Consider the following 6,903-nt stretch of genomic DNA (forward strand, 5'->3'; position numbering starts at 1 on the left):
CTTAATTGAATGCCACCCATAAGTATATATACTGGGTTGAATTCTGTGGAACTTCTATATAGCAATACAGTGAAAATCCTACTGGCTACACAAAATTGGGATGGATTTAATCCTTTAAATAAGTGTTGTTTGGTATGGATATTGGGTGAGTTCTAGCTTGAGGAATTTTGGACTTTAGTTGCACCAGTCAGTGATTACAGTGGTACCTCTGGATACGAACGGGATCCGTTCCGGAGCCCCGTTCGCATCCAGAAACAATCGTAACTAGCGATGGCACACCTGGCTGTTCTTTTGTGTTCTGACCACTCCAAGCTATTTTTTAGGTAGGGGGATATGAGGTGGGGAAACCCCATTGCATTAGTGGAGATCCTTGTATGGGCTTCTGCTAGCACGTTCAGTTACTTTAATTCAGTCTGTTTTGTTTAATCATGATTCTGGAATGTGTGGCGTTACTGTGCTGTGAAGTCTTAATTGTCTCATATAAAGATTTTACATTTTGCCCTAATGAATTATATGGCAATTCAGGAATTCTTGTTTCTTTCTATTGTTTCTCTATTTCCCAGTGTTGGGCCAAAGTTTGTCAAACTTTTAAATCCATAATTACTAGTACTGCACATGATTACTAGTACATCTGCTCATTTATTTTAAATAAGTAACATTTTTAGCACTGAATGAGGTGTGGGTTTTTTTACAAGCTCAGTGTCAGGACTCATTCCAGCCAGTAGAGAGCAGCATTGCATTAACACAGTGTACTTACTTTTTCCTGTTTTAATCAATGGCAAAGGAGCACATTCTTTTACAAATAAAACTTTACATTTGTTCTGAAGCAGTGTATGTTAGGACAATTCAAAAACCTTTTTGGAAGCGGTCACATACAGCACCATTTCTGTTGTCATACTGGCCTCTGGGTTGACTAGTAGAAGAAGTGGTGTTAAAATTAACATGCCGCCTCGGTGAATTGGTTTTCTCTTTAAATTTACGGCTTGTGCTGTTGTTACCATCCCATTTATAGTTTAATCAGCTGGTATTATTACTAGTTATTATATATTTCTAATTTATATCCTGACCTCCCTCTCCAAAGAGTGAAAGAATGGCTAGCAATAATAAAACTATGTAGAAACAGTATAAAACAGCACAATAAACATATTGCAGGCAGCAGTTATACACTGTTTTTTAGCAAAAGCTACAGGGCTGAGCTTTTACGTAGTGAAACTGACCACTGAGCAAATGTTCTCCTTGCTAATCAGATGCTGATAGCCAAGAGTCAAGTGCTTGTCCCGCCCCAACCCCCAAGTACCAAGCAAAAAGTTTCACTTCTTCATCCAATGTTGCCAGGTAAAAATTCTTACAGCAGTAGCAGCATATTCTCCCCCGCAGCCAACCCAGAGGCAAAAACAGGCAGTCTGGTCTTATTACTAAATCCCTGGTCTCTGAGGCCCAAGATTCAGGCCAGGGCTTCATTTGCATGTTCCTCTGCATCTGGATGCAATTCTTCCATAGCAGATGTCCTCTCTGGAGAGATTCTCTTCCGAAAGTGGAGTCCCGTGCTAGCTCATAGCAGGAAAATAGCCAGCTAACTGATCTAGCAAAACCCCCACATGCTCATACTGATGAGCTTAATGCTGTTTTATGGGTGACATTAAATCATATGGAGTGAATTCACCTCTTGGGATGTGTCTTGAACTTCTCACATGCAACTTCCCCGGTCTTGGACATTCTCATGTTTGAATGAACAGTCAATATTCATCTTCCCACCACTAAACTCCCATACTTCCTTTTAAAAGAAACAAAAGCAGCAACAGTATTTTTACTGAGCTTTTGAGAGTTGCAGCTAGTAAAAGTTACAGTGCATCTCCTTGGTTTCAATATATTGATGTTACATCCTGCTGCAATACTTTATGCACAGTCTTTGCTTCCATTTAAGCAATGGATGTAAGCTCCAGAAATGCTTAACCATGATGTCAGAATAAGCAAATTCTATTTTCACCCTTCCATTCAGGGTGCAATACGCAGGTCCTTCATTGACTCTTGGCCCTTGAGTGATTACTTAAATGGGCATAGGCTAGCTTGAAGTGCAATCATTTTTTGAGAGGGAAATTTGATCGGGCAGGTGAGTCTTCATCATTAGATGGTTAGCTATTATAACTATCTCCCACCCCCAGCTTCTCTAGTTATCTACTGCAGAGACATGATATGCCCTTGGTTTGTTTGTTTTTTAATGTATATACAGCCCCATCCGCACTTAAAAGAATTTTGCACAATGGCACCTGTATATTTATTTTGATAGATGATTGCAGATGGTATAATACACCAAGAGTAATCCTGTGTTTGCAAGGAATCTTTTCCAGCTATAATTACACACAGGGTCATAGCTACTGGGGTGTGTGTGTGATTTTGGGTACCACATGTCAGGACAGAGTTTCAAGCAAAGATGTGCTCTCCCAATCCCACATTCCTAGCATGTTTGCACTCCTATCTTAGCAACGTCTAAGCTGGTTTGGTCATGTCCACGCAATGGAAGATGGCAGGATCCCCAAGGACATTCTGTATGGGGCGCTGGCTTCATGCACCAGGCCCATTGGTAGACCAACTCTGCGTTACAAAGATTTCTGCATATGTGACATGAAGGCTGGCAACATCAACTCTGCCGTATGGGAATCCCTTGCAGACAACTGCAGTGCCTGGAGAGGACAGAGTCAGGTCATGTATCCATAACAGTGATTATGGATCACTGAAGGAATGACTGCTGGGAGGAGCACAGAGAGAAGACCCACATCTGCAGCGGCACAACTGGACACCTTAATCTTCCCTAGCTGCAAGAAAACATGTCTCTCCTGCATCAGTCTCCACAGTCACAGAAGGCGCTGCAGCCTTACAACAGTTTGACTTCACCCGCAAAGGTGCACTCATCTATAGTCTCCTGAGGCAGATGGATGCCAAAAACAAGGTTCACAAATGAAAGAAAATCAAGTGAACAAATATTGTAGAATGAGCTTGTCATGTATTCTAATTGATCCAAAGCAGATTCCAACATATAGTTAGCAGAGTAAATTAATATTTCATCCAACAGAGCTTTACCGCTACTGAAGGCAAATGAGCATAATGGTCACAAATCCATACATTCAGGATTGGCACTGTCCATAAGACATCCAGTTGCAGCAGACTTAACTTAAACTTACAATAACTTATAATAAGATTAAACCGTAACACTATATACAGTACACCACGCTAGAAGGAAAGAGAGACAGAAAGAGAGTGAGTCTTACAGTTATAGTCAGCATGACCTTGACAGAAAAAGATAACAGAACCAGTTTAAGCCAGCTGTATTCAGCTTCTCTGAAGGAATAACCCAAATGTCATGAACCTTGCTTGTTTCTTTCACGCAGAGAAGCTTCCAGAACCCTCTTGAATTAATTACAATAGGAATGATCTCTACACATCAGATCAATACTTTCTGCACTAAGAAATGCAAACTGACAGAGCTTGCAACAGTTTAAAAAGCACAATCAGAAGAATCAGGGATGGCACCCCATGATGAAAGACTACTGCCTGTTTTGAAGGAGATCAACCCAAAGCTATAAGTAGGTGAAGGTTTTACCATTGCTGACTTTTGAATTATGCCAAAGGAGGCATTGTCAGATTGCACTATTACAAACAGAGTGATTAAACCCTTCCTGATAGGCAGTTTGGAAGTGCAGTAAAGCCAAGGGAAGCAAACAAACAACGATTTTGTGTGTGTGATCAGTTCCTCCAGAGGGAACGGCTGATTCTGTAGCTCAACCAACTACTTGCAAGTGTGTAGAGCTGCCGGATTCAGCAACAGCAAGCACTGACTTTGACTTGGAAGGCAATTTATGTAACATACAACAGGGATGACAGGGAATGGTAATTTCAGATGACAGTCTGGCTTTCTTTGAAGACCTGTTTGGTTTCACTCCAGAGCATTTTTACAGAAAAAATAAATCTGAAGATGGCAACAGAAATGATGAAAGTTATTGTGAGTTTGGATGAGTATCAGTAAAAATCTTATGGCTTGCCCGAAGGAAAGGAGCAAAGGATCACATTGCTGTTTCAAGTTATGTATCTTCTATACAGTGGAAAGAAAGAAAGAAAGAAATCATTGGTTGTAAAGGGTTTTATACATAGTTGAATGGTAAAGGGTTAACTGCCTGTAAATTATTATTTACAAGGCCTCAAACCTAGGTAGTTCTGTGAGTGAGATTTCTGTCTTTATACAAGAGTGAGGTTTCTGTCTTTATACAAGAGCTAAAGTGGCAGAAGTTGGTAAATTTTAATTGGACACCTGATGGACATTCTGCATCGTCCTATTGGATCATAGTTTTTATATCACGGCAGTCTAAATCTCACTGAGTCATTATTGAGATTTTGCAGCTTAATTATGAGCAGGACTCTAGCCCATATTTATGGCTTCTACTGTACATTTTCACTTCTGGCTCTAATGAGAAGATCCTGGGTTGTACTCACTAAGGGGAAGCAGAAATGCTTGTACAGACAAGACTATATTTCCTCTCTTCTCCCATGTGAAGTACTGGGGGTTCTCCTGCTCGGAGGGAGGGAGGGAAGGAAGGAAGGAAGGGGGTGAAGTCCCATTGCACTGGCTCCAGCTGTTACATGCCTATCACTGTAGTATAGATGAAGGATCTCAGGGCTTTCTGTGCATCCAAGAAAGATCAGGGAATTGGGCCTTTATTTATTTATTTATTTATTTATTTATTTATTTATTTATTTACCTACCTACCTACCTACCTACCTACCTACCTGCGAACCTAGACTCTTAGAGAGCTGGATGGATCCTGTATATATTATATACTTGAAATTCAGATATGCCATTCACATCTTTTGTGTGACCTCTGTGTTTAGGAGTGGAATCCTTGTTTTTAAAATGTTCGTTTTTTAAATTTAGTTTTATGGATTTATAGGTGTCCACAAATCATCATGTTGCAGTCCCAGGGTCCCACACTGCTCAGAATTTAAACAGCTGACCATCCTTTTTTCAAGAGCAGTCTGTACTACTTTCCCAATTTCCTCGTCGCACTGGAGAAACCTTATCAACCTCCCTGCTCTCTTACTCAGCTGCAACCTATCAACCAGCTGCTTGCTGGTTGGCTGACTAATGAGCAAACAACCAGTTCAAACACTTACCTCCTCCCACATCCGATGGTCAATCAGGGTGGCTAAGCAATGCCTGATGAGCTTCAGGTGCAAGTCATAACCTTGTTGCCTGACATGGATTTATCCCACTGCAGTCTGGGCAGCACTACAACTAGGATGCCACCAAATGACATTTGCTGAGTGTCTCAAAATCTTCTCTCCCTTGGTAATTAATGCCACAGTGAGGTGGTGGTGGCAGAAATAAGTGTCACGGGAGGTCTTATGTGGCATTTTAAATTTTGTAAGAGTGTATTCCCACTGTAGAAAAATTAATGCAAAAATTAAACTTCACTTCAAAATGTCCAGGGGAAAGGAATTGATTAGATAGAACATTTAGGTTCTATCAGAGTTTGGTGAATAAATTTTGGTCACTGGGGCTCATCTGGAAATAGATAAAATAGTGCCGCAGGGTGTGTTGAAATCCTTATTGACAGGGCTATGTCTTTATGCAGAGAAGAAGCATAAAATGTAGTAGTGTACTTTTTAAAAAACCAAGTACTTTACTAGGCCTTATGGCTGTAAAGATGTTTGAAGGTTATGTGGACAATGGTTACTGAAAACTCAGAAGCCAGAGACTCTTTTGAATGAGGTGTCAGTGTTCTTCTTTTTTTTTTTGAATAAATTTTTATTGATTTTCATCCAGTTATACATTTTATCCAGAGTACAACAAATTATAACTGTTTTGGACTTCCTTCAGCGTCTCTGACAATCATCCATGATTATAACTTTAGTACACATTCCCTTCTTTCGTATTGCCATTTGTCCCTCCCTGCTCTCATTATTTCTAATAAACAATACTTATTTGTTTTTTTTTACAGTGCCTCTTGAAATCCCACTAGCGTTGTATTTACACCACATGTGTTTTCCAGATAACCCACAAATTTTCCCCAGTCCTCGATGAACTTTTGGTCTTCGGTATATCTAATTTTCCCAGTTAATTTGTCCAGTTCCGCATAATCTGTCAGTTTTAATCTCCACTCTTCTACCGTTGGTATTTCCTCTTGTTTCCACTTCTGGGCCAACAAGATTCTGGCTGCCGTTACAGCATATTGGAAGAGCTTACAGTCCTTTCTTCTTATGTCCTTTCCTACAATACCTAAAAGAAAAGCTTCCGGTTTTTTCACAAAGGTATATCTTAACATTTTTTTCATTTCATTATATATCTCTTTCCAAAAACTTTTCACTTTCTTACATTCCCACCACTGATGAAAGAACGTCCCTTCTTTATATTTGCATTTCCAACATTTGTTATCAACCTTATACATCTTTGCCAATTTTACGGGTGTCATGTACCATCTGTAGAACATTTTCATCACATTCTCTTTCAGTAACGTACATGCCGTAAATTTTATATTCTCTCTCCACAATTTTTCCCATTCCTCAAATTGAATATTGTACTCAAAATCTTTTGCCCACTGTACCATTACCGATTTAACCTCTTCATCTTTCGTATACCACTCCAACAATATCTTATACATTTTTGACAGTGTTTTATACTCATTATTCATTATGTCTTTTTGGAAACTTGATTCTTTTTCCACATAACCTTTTTCCTTCAAATCTTTTTTAAACCTTTCATTTACTTGGAAATAATGCAGCCAATCATATGTATACTCTTTAACTTGTTCATATGGTTTTAATTTCCATTTCCCTCCTTCATTGGTTACCAGTTCTCCATATGTACCCCATTTTCCTCTCATATTAGTTTTCTTAACACTCATTATCTCTAGC

This window comes from Podarcis liolepis, assembly GCF_965112155.1.
Source record: "Podarcis liolepis genome assembly, chromosome: 1".
Lineage (NCBI taxonomy): Eukaryota > Metazoa > Chordata > Lepidosauria > Squamata > Lacertidae > Podarcis > Podarcis liolepis.